This window comes from Dipodomys ordii, unplaced genomic scaffold, assembly GCF_000151885.1.
Source record: "Dipodomys ordii isolate 6190 unplaced genomic scaffold, Dord_2.0 Scaffold67, whole genome shotgun sequence".
Lineage (NCBI taxonomy): Eukaryota > Metazoa > Chordata > Mammalia > Rodentia > Heteromyidae > Dipodomys > Dipodomys ordii.
Genome location: NW_012267283.1, coordinates 1,434,617 through 1,448,528, shown reverse-complemented (window position 1 = coordinate 1,448,528; position 13,912 = coordinate 1,434,617). Strand labels below are relative to the sequence as shown.

The 13,912-nt window shown below is 41.8% G+C and overlaps 1 protein-coding gene across 4 annotated transcripts in view; it reads right to left on the bottom strand.

Moving 5' to 3' along the window:
- The window catches only part of Lpar1 (lysophosphatidic acid receptor 1), a 126,901-nt gene that overhangs the window by 110,912 nt on the left and 2,077 nt on the right, over positions 1–13,912 (bottom strand). The window contains exon 1 of one of the 4 annotated variants that reach the window (XM_013023316.1): positions 13,752–13,829. The exons of 1 other annotated variant lie outside the window; for it this stretch is intronic. The gene's annotated coding sequence lies outside the window, so the exon portion shown is untranslated. Of the gene's footprint in view, positions 1–12,980; positions 13,137–13,445; positions 13,533–13,751; positions 13,830–13,912 lie in introns of those variants that run through there. 2 more of the 4 variants (XM_013023315.1, XM_013023314.1) reach the window with 2 other exon arrangements.

The following is a 13,912-nucleotide window of genomic DNA, read 5'->3' as shown; positions in this document are numbered from 1 at the left end:
GCTGTAGCTCAAGTGGTAGAGCGCTCGCCTTGAGCTGAAGAGCTGAGGGACAGCGCCCAGGCCCAGAGTTCAAGCCCCACGACCGACAAAAAAAAAAATGTTTAAGAAGCAGGGCACTAGCTGGTGGCACTAACTGCTCAGGAGGCTGAGATCTAAAGATCTCAATTTGAAGTCAGCCTGGACAAGAAAGACTAAGACCAGAAATAGAGCAATGGCTCAAGTGGTAGAGTGCTAGTCTTGAGCAAAAAAGCTCAGGGACAGCACCCAGGCTCTGAGTTCAAGCCCCAGGAGACTCACACACACACACATGCATACAAAGTTCAAGAACCTTTGTAAAATCCAAATGAAACTACTCTCAAATTAGTGAATCAATTCTTTGATACTGTAAAAATAAATTACATGAAAAGCTGTGGGTGAAATGTTTTTTTTAAGCTAGCAAGGAAATGGATTAAAATTCAATGTCCAAAAATAGGACAATGGTTGAATGAACAGTTTAATAACTTAAAGGATTATTACTAGGCTATTAAAATGATTCAGAATATGTTGCCACATTTAAGAGTAGCTTTTAAAAATGGACCATAGAAACGAAACCACAAATTTGTTACCTCTGGCAAAAAGCAGACCATAAAACAGTCCATAATGGAAATAAGCCATAAAACTAATAGGATTAAATGAAAAATGTATTCATTAGATAACTGTAAATAGGAATAGTCTTATTTAAGTATTGTCATAATATGCTTTCAAAAACAATTTTTAAAACTACATTGAACAGTACATTAAACAGAAAGTCAGATGAGGCAATACAGAACTATAATCCCTGAATGTAATAGGTTGGGGCAGAAAGAGCATGAGTCTGAGTCCAGTCTGGGTTACCCAGACCTTGTCTCAAAAAAAGGGGTAAAATCTAGGCACTGGTGTCTCATGCCTGTAATCCTAGCTACTCAGGAGGTTGAGACCTGATGACTGCAGTTCAAAACCAGCCCAGCCAAGAACGTCTTACCTCCAGTTAACCACCAAAAATCCAGTAGTGGAGCTATGGCTTAAGTGGTAGAGTGTACCTTAAGAATTTTGTTTTGTTTAAAAAAAAAAAAAGCTAATGGACAGTGCCTAGGCTCTGTGTTCAACACCCAGCACAGAGAGGGGAGAGGAAAAGAAAAGGGTTTAGAAACAAAACAACAACAGCAGTAACAACAAAACAGGAGCATGTTAAGCAGTATTTCACAGAAAAACAAACAGTGTTTAAAAGTTCAATAATTTTTACATACTTTAAGAACATTTACAGAAAATTTTTTGCCCACTGAGTTATTCATGCCATTCAAACAGGATGAAGAGAGAAAAAGAAAGAGACAGACAGAAGAAGAAGCCACTAGCATCTGCCTGAAACAGTTACTGGCCATTACAAATTAATTCTGCTTTTCTTTCTGGCCAAAATGAATGAAATACTGTATCATCTTAGACTAGTTGCATGGTTTACATGATGTACATTTATTTTCCCACAGTTCTACTTCTCACTAGATGATCACGTGGTCTTTCCTCCACACATGTGAATGGAGAAAGCTACCTCAGTTTATAAGACCACAATCCTATTGGATTAGAGACTCAGTCTTTTGACCTCACCTAATGTCAATTACCCTACCTCTAAACATAGATATATTGGGGGGTTCGGACTTCACTATATTAGTATTAGTGGGGGCATGATTTAATCCATAGCAAAGGTGAAATACATTCATAATAAATCTCTTACAGAAAGACCCTCCTTGAGCATGAAACATGGCTGACTCCTAATGAAATGCTATTCCATAATGTGCTATCCCATATCTGAATGAGATGTGAATTCAGTGTTGATTTGTGGAATTCTACTCTGAAATAGTCAAATGCTTCAGTAGGAATTGAAACTCATCCCAAAAGTTCAATGTGTTCAATGTGCCAAAGCCCTGACTGAGGGGTGAGATGTCCTTGGAGAAACAGTCAAACTCAGCTGTTGCTTCCAATTCTGAAAATAAAGTTTTGCCAGGTCAACAATCCGGAGTCCTGGCTAGTTCCATACAGTAATCAGCCTAAGAAGAAGATAAATAAAGATGATGAATCAATGCCAAAATACGTGAAATAAAATCTCCACAGGCCAAGCACCAGTGGCTCACACCTGTAAGTCTAGCTAACTTAGGAAGCTGAGAATTAAAGATTGAGGCTCAAAGCCAGCCCAGGAGAGTCCATTAAGACTCTTATCTCCAATTAATCACCAAAAAGGTGGAAGTGAAACTGTGGCTCCAGTGGTAGAAAACTAGCCTTGAGCAAAAAAGGCTCAGGGACAGCACTCAGACCCTGAGTTCAAGTCCTAGAACTGCCATTTAAAAAAAGAAAAGAAAAGAAATCCCACACCTATCTGAACTTCCAAGTATATACTTAACTATGAAAACAAGGAATTCAAGTAAAAAAGGCATGCATCTTATTTTCCCACCTCAATTTCTAAACAAAAATAACAAGAACAATTCTAATAAAAAATTCACATTACAATAAAAGTAATGTTTCCTGGTGAAAAAATTCTTTAAGACCAATCCAACTAAATATTGCTTTGCAGCAAATATATGATCTACAATGACATCAGTTTAAAATCACATGGATAAATGAAGTCATTTGAGAGAAGAAAAGCGAATTGGCAACATTAATATCAGGAGACAAAAAAAATCACAGAGGGTTATTTTATATTATTTCATACTGTTATTTAACATAGAAAGTATTACAAAGAAATTGACATTTGGGTCCAAGCACCAGGGGGAAAAAAGGAAAGAAGAAACAAAGAAATAGACAGAAGCCCAGCCTACTCATAGAGAAGCACCAAAGGAGCACTATTGTCCTGTAACAGTTCAAGCAGACAAACAGGGCCAAGAGCATGTGAATAGTATTAATGTAGTAGCTGAACTAATGAATAGAAATCATACTTGTCACCTTTAGAAAACCATGCTCTTTTCAAGCACTCAGGAAACAGAAACCCTTAATCCACAAGAAATAAAAACGCTGAAATCCATTCACTTATCAGAACAAACTAAAACAATAAATGATGCCAGAGTTTCATGTACAAATACCTATACTAAGGCAGAACAGTCACAATGAATCATGAGTGGCATTCCCAATGAGAGCTGTTCTTTACAAGGACATTTACTTGCCCTATATTGTTTTCCATCCTACAAGTGATTGGTATTAGCATAAACCAGAGAATCTGGGCTGGGGATATAGTTCTGGCATGCTCAAGGTCCTGGGTTCTATCCCCTGCAAGGCTTGTTTTATTACATACATTGCCACTTTCAGATGGAAAAGGCCTGACAACCACAGCCTCTGTGTTGATAAGCTCCTAGTGGAGATTATTTAAGATAACTATAGAATCTAGAAACCTCTGCTCCTAAATATGGGAAGAGAAGCCCAGGTCTTCTGAGAAGCAAGAACAGACAGGGGTTAATGAATTTAACAGTGACTATGATGTAATGATCAAGTATTTAAAATGAAAAAATTTTAATGGCATGTATACAGATACAAAGTAGGATGCTATTAAATATTCACACAGAATAAATATTTTAATAATTGCAAAGAAAGTATCCACAAATGGTATGAGTGGCCGAAGTCTCCCATGTATTCCAAACCTTCCAAAAGAGCTTGTATCATTTTTGCTATGAAATGGAAATGAGAATAAAGTTGATGAATCATGCTGACTTAAAAAGAGGGGAAAAATAATGAATCTCTTGGTTCTACCTTGTAAGAAGGTATATGCCAATACAGTTACTTGAAATGGACATAAATTCTTTACTAGAAAAAGCTTTCCTTTAACCAGGTAAGATACAAAGTTGTACTTCTGAAAACCTAGTATTTACCCAAGCTTTTTAAAAAATAAAAAACCTGAAAACCTTGTTGGAGTTTCTCATAATGAGGTCTTCAGACTATGAGGATTTCCAAACTTCTTCTAAGGGGTGTATTTATCATTGTGTTGTTGTTTGTTTGTTTTCAGTAACGACAGCAATGACACACCGCTGCTAGATCCACAGTAAATTAAAACTATATTTGCAGCTCCTGTTAGCTTCCAAATTACCATGAGTCTCCCAACAACCTTCAAGATGTTTTCCGGTTGCCAGTAGCTAAAATGGATAGTCTCAGGATTTGTGTTCACCCCTGAGAACATTATACTGAAATTCACACTATTTCCTTTATATCACTCCAGAATCCCGTCATCAAGAAAAGCCAAATAGATGTCCAATGAATACCTAACAACTCATAATACTATGTGAATCATCTGCTTAAGAAAAATAACCTAAAGAAACAAACTGTCTTGCTTATGTAAAAATATTGAACCTATCCCCCTCCTTGCTCTGAAAGTTCTCTTCCAGTTTGCCACTCCCACTCTCACATAACAATTGTTCAACATATAACAATTAATACTGCTGGTTACTAGGGGTTCTCACCTCTAATACTAGTTACTCAAGAGGCTGAGAACTGAGGATCGCAGTTCAAAGCGAGCTGGGGAAGAAAAGTCCATGAAACTCTTACCTCCAATTAGTCACTAAAAGGCCTGAAGTGGAGACGTGGCTCAAGTAGTAGAGTGCCAGCCTTAAGCTTAAAAGCAAAGGGACAGTGGCCAGGCCCTAAGTTCCAACCCCAGAACTAGTGCGCCCGCCCACACACACACACACACACACACACATACACGTGCACACACACGTTACTGCTGACTGAACCTTGCAAGATGGGACTTCTCAGCTAAGCTCAGACTCAAGTTTCCAGCAATCTGACGAACAACTCTGCCAGAGTGGTTTTAGTTGAGTCTAAAACTAACAAACTCCCTGTACCAATCTTTATACCTTCATGTCCCATCTGTAAATGGCATCAACATGCCCTTTTTGACCCCCAACCATCTCCAGAACCTTCCTCAACCTTCACATACACACCACCACTCTACCTGAAACCAGAAATTCCAGACTGAACCTGTCACTCACGTGCATGCCCTGTCTTTCCCTGTCTTTCTGAAAGGAATGAACTTCTCCATGGACCAAAAACCAGCCCCTTGCTGTCATGCAAATCATTCTTCTAGTCCAAGGAATACGTACCAACCCATTCATTCAGACACATGCAGCTTGATAAACTTTGGTTTGCAGCATTTATCCCTGGCTGCCAGATCTTCAGTCATCTGTGTCTATATCCCTCTTTGTTAAATAAGCTACTCAGAGCAGGATCCATAGTTTTTAGCTATTTTACACCCCACTCCCTCTCCTTCCCTCCACCCCCCTCTCTCTCCACCAAAAATTGCTCCAAGATATCAGCTGCATGAAACTCAATGGTCAGGATCTCAGATAAAGTGACTGGAAAACAGATCCTGCTGAATCCTGCTGGAAAAGCCAGCCATCCGGTCCTAGCCTTTGAACCTTTCCATCTCTGGGACTACTCAGAAAGTAAAGAAAGCAGTCCTCTATGGAACTACAATATAGATAGTGAGAACAAGACAAATGCCTCATTTTCTTGACATAACCATAATCCTTCTTCCAACAAATCACAGTTCAAGAGGGCAAAGTAGCCCCTTAGCAAAAGGCAATTCTGTTTCAGCTCTTACTTCCTCAGTAAAAACACACCATTCTTATCATCAGCAGATTACAGACTTTTTAACAGGAGTGGGGGTGAAGGTCCTTTGTTTAGTGTTCCCACAATGAATGCTGCCTACAATGACTGGAGAAGTGGTGATAGGTTTCCACTGGTGCCTTGTTTGGGGACACACGTGCTCCAGAATGCCCTTGTCTCCTCTTGCCTGAGACCCAGATGCAGCAGAGTCCTCGTGGGAATAACAGGCTCTACAGTGACATTTATCATCTTGATTGTCACACAGCTGGAAATAGTTTCATTTCCCATTCATAACTGCTAGACATCCATATCACTCTGACAAGCACTCTTAATTGTGTAATGTCATGCTGTAACAGTTCCAGTAAAATGCTGTGCAGGATCTTCTGGCTTGCTTCAGACTTGTCATCTTCACTGCTAGCCTCGGGTACAACCTCTTTAAAAGGTTGAAAGAGAACAGAGGGAAAAGAAACAGGTACAGACACATGCACATGAGTATGTAGGAGTATATAAAAACTTCATACACACACACACACACATACACACAGACCCATAGTTTCCTACAGGCGAATAAAAAAGGGGCAAGAATGGAAGGTTTACCATTTGCTTGTCTAAATAATAACAAAGCAGTAGTATCAGATTGGTAAGGCTGAAGTGGTAACTTCAGGCATATCAATACTGTTTGAATCACTGCCCTCCCCCCACTCCACCTCACCCCCGCCCAAAATGTGTATCTTTATAAGTGTATGCAGTTCTTTTCTTCTGATTAGAATGCTTTGCTGTGGTGTTTGTATTCCTGAGTGGCTTCAACAAATACTTAAGTAAAAAAGCATCACGCTAGCATGACCTCAAATAAGTCTCACTTCCCATAAACACCAGATGCCCAGTTTTCTAGGAAACAAGCCATAAGTTGCACAGGAAAACTCAAACACGAACTGGGTCCAAAATGAGATGGAAGCCAGCCAGAGCTACAGATAAGACCCGGCTGTGTCTGCCTCTGGAACGTTCCAATGAGCAGGTAAATCTTGGCAGAACATTTCAAGTTCATAAAATGAAGTCAAGAATACTAAACTCTATCTCCTTCCCTAAGGGGGGGAGAAGCTATCTGACCGCAAAACACTAAGATATTTTGAAGAAAAGAGTTCCTAAAAATGAAGAACTAGAAAGAAAAAAGACACCCATGTGTGAAGGTAAATCCAAACTTTAGTTATACACAAAATATGACAGCAGGCAGGCTTCCTGACAAGAGGGGGGTTGGTCTCCTTCCCCACTGTCCTCCAGGATAGATTGAGTATTCAACAAATGAATGTTCAAAGACAAATGAATGAGTAATGTAAAGAATTAAGCCCAGGAACACAGAAAAGAAAGCCAGATTTGGCAAGTGGATAATCAGTGCATATCTCTTATTTTACGAGTAAAAGGGGAAGCATTTTGATTAACCCAGTCACAACTAAACAAAGTAGAAATCCTCCTAGGCCCTCCTCCTTAGATTCCTTTCTTCCTCCTCTAGGCTCAGTTTATCTCCCAGAGTGCCACCAGAAAATAATCTCCCAGATCTCTCCATCCCTCCTTGACCTTCCTCCTTACCACCTCCACTATCTTGACCACTAAAGGTCAGCCACCACCCCTCTTCTCTCCTCCCACTCCCCTCCTACCCCAGTGAGGATCTCATACTACCAGAGCTTATCAGTCTCAAAACCTTGATACATTGAATTGTAATTGTCGGTTACCGGACTGCGTGCTTCTCATGGAGGGTAGAAATCCTGCCTTCTTCACCCTTACCCACCCTTGAGACCTAGAACAAGGCCCATTTGCAACAGTTAATTGCATATACCTGAATTGTATTCAACTCAGTTGAACAGAACTTAATTCCTCGCCCAAGATCCAGTTCTTCATTGAAGAGTTTGAAATACCCTTCCCTTAGGGCAAAATTTCAATAAAAGTGGTGAGAGTTTAGTCACAGAACACCAAGAAGAGAACTGGGTGTAGTAGATTGACCCAAAATCTCATCTCGTCATTGTGTCAGTATTTACATGATGAATTAAGAGAATCTTGCCAAGGAGAAGGCTCACAGCAGCCCTTGCCCAGTGAGTTTTAAACCTTTAAAATCCTAGGCAATCCAAACCATCATAATGAACAGAGTTCCTTTAACTAAGAAATTACAGCCTTGGAAATCCCACCCTACAATAGAGATCTCAGACCAAGTGTCATTAGTCAAATTTTCTTTTTCTCTTTTAGAAAAAAAAGGGAGGGCTGGTTTTGAAGTCGTTTCCCTTTATTCCCATAATACAATGAACCCAGCCTGATTGCCTCTCTCAGGCTTGTACATGTTTGTTTTAGCACTGGACTAAAGTTAAGACTCTGCCCTGTCATTATATCACTTTTTAAAAACAGTACCACAAAAAGAAAATAAATTATAACCTAAATCCATGAATGCAGTGATATAGTCCCCTTTCATTTTTTTTCTTTTGGTGGGAAAGACTGAATTTTACATGAACTTGAAGGGTTAGCATTTGTAAAGCACTGGTCAGATGACAATTATTAATATAATATCCTTTGGTCTGTACCAACAGGTCAATAATATAATAATAACAGGACTTCAAAATCATACTAATTTACTAAACAGTATGTCAAGGCATTTAAATGCCACCCTCATTCCCAACACACACACACACACACACACACACACACACAGTGGGACTAAAAAGTGCCCTTTTGAGCTCCTGAGAAATAAAATACACTAACTTTGGGCTCCTTCAACTCAGCTAGCTTAATTTACTAAACATTCCAAAACCCCAGTCTCCTTGCAGAAGGTAAAAAATACTGCTGAGAAGGTCATTCACTCAAATTGTATCCTGAAGATAGTAAAAAGAAGCTAATCAAATCTCTTATCTTTCTTTTTAGTAGTCTAGCCACTTCAAGTTCAAGGGTAATTCAAAACCTTTACTGAAAGCAGCTCTACCTTTGACCTATGGCTGAAAAAAAAAATCCATCCAATGTGGTGGGGGAGGTTCAACACCTCTTCTTAATGGATCCCATAAAGATTCTACCAGAGACATAAGAAAGTGCTAGCAATTAAAAAGAAAATATTAAGACCTTAAATAATAATCTACAGAACTTGAGTGAGCTATTTCTATCAAAATACATTCTTCATTTTAAAAAAAAGCCTCCACATTCCATACAGCCTGTCCTCATTCTTTACAAGGGTATTAACCCCATTTCTAAGCTAATAATAATTGTTTCTCTTCTGTGCTGCAAATATGGGACTGCTGTGGTTGAATACTATGTATAACATAAACAAGGTCAAGAATGCCAGTTGCCAGAGTCATGTTTAAATTATCATTAAACAGCAGGCCCTTCCCTAAACAAAGAAAAACAAAAATGACCCCATAGTCATCAGTTCCATGCTCAAAAAGCCCAAGGCCCAGCTGTAAACCAATAACCTCATCCGTTTTTACTAAGTTCCTCAAAAAGTACAAAGAACACTATCAATCTGGAAGGAGTGAGAGAGAAGCCACATACTAGTTTATTCTAAAAATTTTATATAGTAAAACTAATAAACTGGTGACAGTGTCCTAAAATATACTAGCCACAAATTACAATAGAGTCTACCATCATCATAAAATCTCAGTCATTAGGTGTTACTAGAAAGTAGAGAACTGAAGCCCTGGGTGGTAGTGAACATCTGTAATCCCAGTAATTGGGAGGCTGAAGGAGGAGGATAAGGATTCAAAGCCAGTCATATAGGTAAGACCTTAAGAAGAAAAAAAAAAAGTAGAAAACGTAATTTATTTCCTACCTAAGACTTGTAAGTAAGCATTTTGGATAAGGGATTTTTTGAGGGTCAGTTGTAAGGTTTGAACTCAGGGCCTGAGTGCTGTCCCTGAGCCTCTTTGTACTCAAGGCTAGCATTCTACCACTTGACCCACAGCGCCACTTTCAGCTTTTGAGTGGTTAATTGGAGATAAGAGTCTCACAGGACTTTTCTGCCTGGGCTGGCTTCGAATCATGATCCCCAGATCTCAGCCTCCTAAGTACAGTAGCTAGGATTGCAGGCATGAGCCAATGGGCAACTGGCTTGAGATCATTTTTGATATTAAACTTTCATGATTCTATTCTGATAAATGGCAGAATCTCCTACATGAATAAATATTTGTATTTGTTATTTAAATCTAGGGAGGAAGATGGCTAGCTACATGTTCTGGGATGATTAAGAAATGGGAAGAGTAGACATTTTTACTGAAAATGGCTATGCTATTCTAAATATGAACAAAAATTATTTTAGGTGATTTGAATAATTTGGGTATTTGGTTTAAATCTGAATTGTTGCCAAATGTTTTTGCTTTTTTGCTAATGTAATTGTTCCTAAAGGTTTTACATGGTTGGAAGTTCTACCTTTTAATTTTAAGAGGTTCAGAAGTTTTGCCTAATACATGTTTTGAACTCCTAAGCACTTTATGTTTGTGCATTGACTTTTGTACTGAATTTTGGCTAAGGCTCCAATGAAAGGTAGTTAATGTCTTAAAATTAAAAAAAAAAAAAACTTGGTACCCTGGTATCTTTTCACCCTTCACCTTTCACTAGACCCCTAAAATGTGTTACTCAGTTTTTTCATGTAGCTTGGGGTTAAATAAGACTCTTGTAAGTAGCACGACTTGTTAAAATAACATCCCAGCTTCCCATAATGCACTGCTTTTACCTTTCAGCATTTGTCACTAGGGACTTCAACTATATTGGCTCAGGATAACAGATCTTTGCTCTCCCCACTTCATCCTTTAAAAGGCACATCATCCTTCAAGCTTGACTTGTGAAGTCCTCGCCAGAGTCAGAATTTAATTTTCCATCTGCTGGCATGCCAAGCTTTACAGACCCCAGAGCTATTACACAGCCAAGCCAAATAACACTCATACACCTATTCAGTCTATACTCTGCTTTGCACCTCTTTCTAGCTCTTTTCTTCTTCTCATCATACAAGTTCAATGTTTTCTTACTGAATTCAAATGTTCTCCCTTTCTCCCAATGATCTAAGAGATTTCTTAAAAATTTAACTCTCTCTACAAGATAGTTAAATAATAATACAATATTATCTTTAAAGTATTGTTACTTTGGGGGTAACATAATGGACAAAAGTAAGAAACCCAACTGTAATAGCAAGACCAGAAAATATTTTCAGATTTTAAACCAAGACCTTCTTTTAGTTTTTTTTTTTACTATATTACACTTCACTTTTAAAGTGAATCATGTTCTTTAAGTGTACAGTACATTGATAACCATAAATAATGAATAAATAAAAGCATGACAGGCCTCATACATCAAACACAGACATTTAAAAACTTGAACTCCAAATACATTTCTAAAGTCCTGTTACTGGGCTGAAATGATACAGTGTATTCTGCTCAGATTACAGCTTTCCTTACTAAGCATTTAAATGATCCTTTGCCCTAAAATAATTCACTAATTTCAGACTGAATGTCATACGTATCAAAAAGACTCCACAATGGAGATTTACATTTCCCTTGAATGTTCTAATAACTCAAACAGAAGAGAGACAGTAAAAGCTCACAGTCTTTGATACAATTTGGGGATTAAAAATCAACTTAACATTTTGAAGAAGATTAATTTTGAGTATAAGTAAAAGTTTCAAAAGGGCCACCACTTCCATTCCCACTTCTGTTAATCTTTCTCTCCACCCCACTCTCTCCCCCTCCTTCTAATCTTCCCCCACCACCTCCACTGTGAGAACCAGCTGAATGCCCACAGCCCTGGGCAATTACTCTTCCCTGGGACAATCAATGATGATGGCAAGTTGGTCCACTGATACCTAGTAGAAATAAGTCAGACAACAAGGATCACATTGGCCTTGTCAATTTTAAGGCTAAGCAGCTTCCAGTTTTAAATGACAAAGACTTGGAGCTTAAGGGGGAAAAAGCATTACGGACTCCATTCTGGAAATGAAAAAGGGGAAAAAAGTAGAGAAAATCAACTGTCCACTGAAGGTTCAGGGCCTTCCAGGCATCCCCTAATACTGGTTTTCTTCCATCCTACCCTCCTTAGTTTTGTTGCCTTCCCAATCATCTCCCCATTTTAGCCTTTCCTCTCTTCCTACTACTCTGCTATGGGTTGACCATCTACCAGTCTAGTTATTGGGTTGCTGGAAGAAGTGGCAAAGACCATCAAACCCTTTGATTCTCCAAATGAGATGGAGATGAGAAGCTGACCTGGCCGGCTAGGGTCATGCCACTAGGGGACGCCATGCACCAGTAGGCTAGGATCATGACACCCAGTCCTCCAGCCTGTCCCTCAGCCTTCCAGCCTCATTCCTTCTTGTGCTATTAGGCTTCTTTATGCTCAACAGTCAAGAAAAGAAACACAGCCCTAACATACTTATAAGCTGAGGATTGTCGCTCATAATGCTGCTTTTGGAGAGCCAAGGACAGAAATAAGTAGGTGACACACAATGCTTTGGTGTGTCAATGAAGCTGCATGAGTCTAGTGAAACAAACCTCTCTTTTCCTTGGTTTTCACCCTGTGTGACAAAGGAGTAACTTCTTGGAGGAATTCAACAGTTTTCCAAGTGTCTGTTGAGTCAGTCCTTCTTCAGCCAGAACTGCAGACTGAATTGCAGACTTCTGACTTCCCAATTGTGCTGGCTGAGCAAGGGATGCTTACGCAAATGGATGAAAAACAGACTTAAAGCCTGAAGGAATAGAGAATTTTGTTTTACATTTTCCATGTTTACAACTGCCAATGGCTTTCCTCTTGGAATAAGAAAGAAGATATTCTCAGTGAAACTTTCACAAGCCAACGCTCTGTGGAAACCAACATTTACCAAAACTCCATAGGTTTCATGGAAGATGGAGGTGTGTGTGTGTGTGTGAAGGGAGAAACAGAGAGAGAGAGAGAGAGAAAGAGAGAGAGAAACAGAGAACATTCTCAGGTCCCAGACAGTCACAATTCCTGGACGCTCTCACTCTTAACACAGCAAAGGCCAAATGAACAAGCAAAGAAAAAAAAACAAGCATAAACTTTAAATCCATTCACAACAAACTCATCCTACCCAAGCCAAAAGAGCCGAGAGATGTTTTTTAAAAGCCATCCACCGAAAGTCAGATCCTTCCTTTGCCTGGCCATTTCTTAGTTCCTGGCATAGCACACTTGCAAGGCGGCTGCACCAAAACCTACACCAAGCGTGCAGAGCCGGTGAGGACCGGCATGGACGGTGCCACCCGCGCAGCGCTGCAGGATCCGAGCCGCCCCGGCGTCTAGGTCCCCGGTGCCCCCGGAGGGAACTCGGAGCGGCCCGGCCTCAGCCCTCCCCGGTCCCCACCCCCAAAGCCCCCTCTGCGTGTCCCTTGGATGGACCCCCCTCTCCCCCCGGACGCACTGACCTGGCCATGGGATGGGAGCCATGGGCGGCCCGGGTGGCGCGACTACTTCCCTGCCGGGGCTGGGTTAACTGGTTGGGGCGAGAGGCGATGCTCCCGTCGCCTCCTGCAGGCCGCCGGGCACGCGCGCGCGCGCACCCACTCACACCCGGCCTGGGAGCGCGCACACTGGGGCGCACTCACACTCACACCTGGCCCGGGAGTGTGTGTGTGTGTGTGTACGCGCGTAACTACACTCACACCCGGCCCCCCGGGCGCGCGCGCGCGCACTCACACTCATACCCAGCCGGGGGGACGCGAGGAGGGGGCGCACTCACACTCACACCCGACCCGGGAGCGCGCACACTCACACTCGCGTGCACCACCAGAGCCGTCCTCGGTGGGACCCGCGGGACCCAGCGCGCCCGGCCAGAGCCGGGGCCGCCCGGGGACTCCGCGCACAGGGGGCGCTGTCCCCGCCCCTTTTACCTGCCCAGGCCACCAGGAATCCGGTTCCCACCGCCCCGAGGCTGCCTTCGGGCGGCTCCACCAAGTCCCGGTGCCCGGCGCCCAGTGCTCGGCCCGCTCGGCCCCGGGACACCCAAGTGCCAGCGGCCGCGCTGGGCCAGGGGGACGAGGAAGTCACCAGCCAGGGAGCTGGCGGCGGTGCCGAGGGAGGGCCGGCCTCCGGCCCTCCTCCTTCTTTTCTTTTCTCCACGTAGCACCAGTCAACAACTCCCCGCACCCCCAGACGCCCTGTCCCAGTGGGTTCTTCCCCGCTACACCCCCTTTTACCTCGGTGGTGTCTCCAGCGCCCCTGACTTCTGCCATCCCCTTCACCCCATTCATTCGCCAAACTTCCCGCGCCCCGCTTGCTCTCCCGCAGGTCTGCTGACTGGAGGGGGGCGGGGAGCCTAAGCCTGCCATTCATTATCTCACCAAGCCTCTGCCCCCCC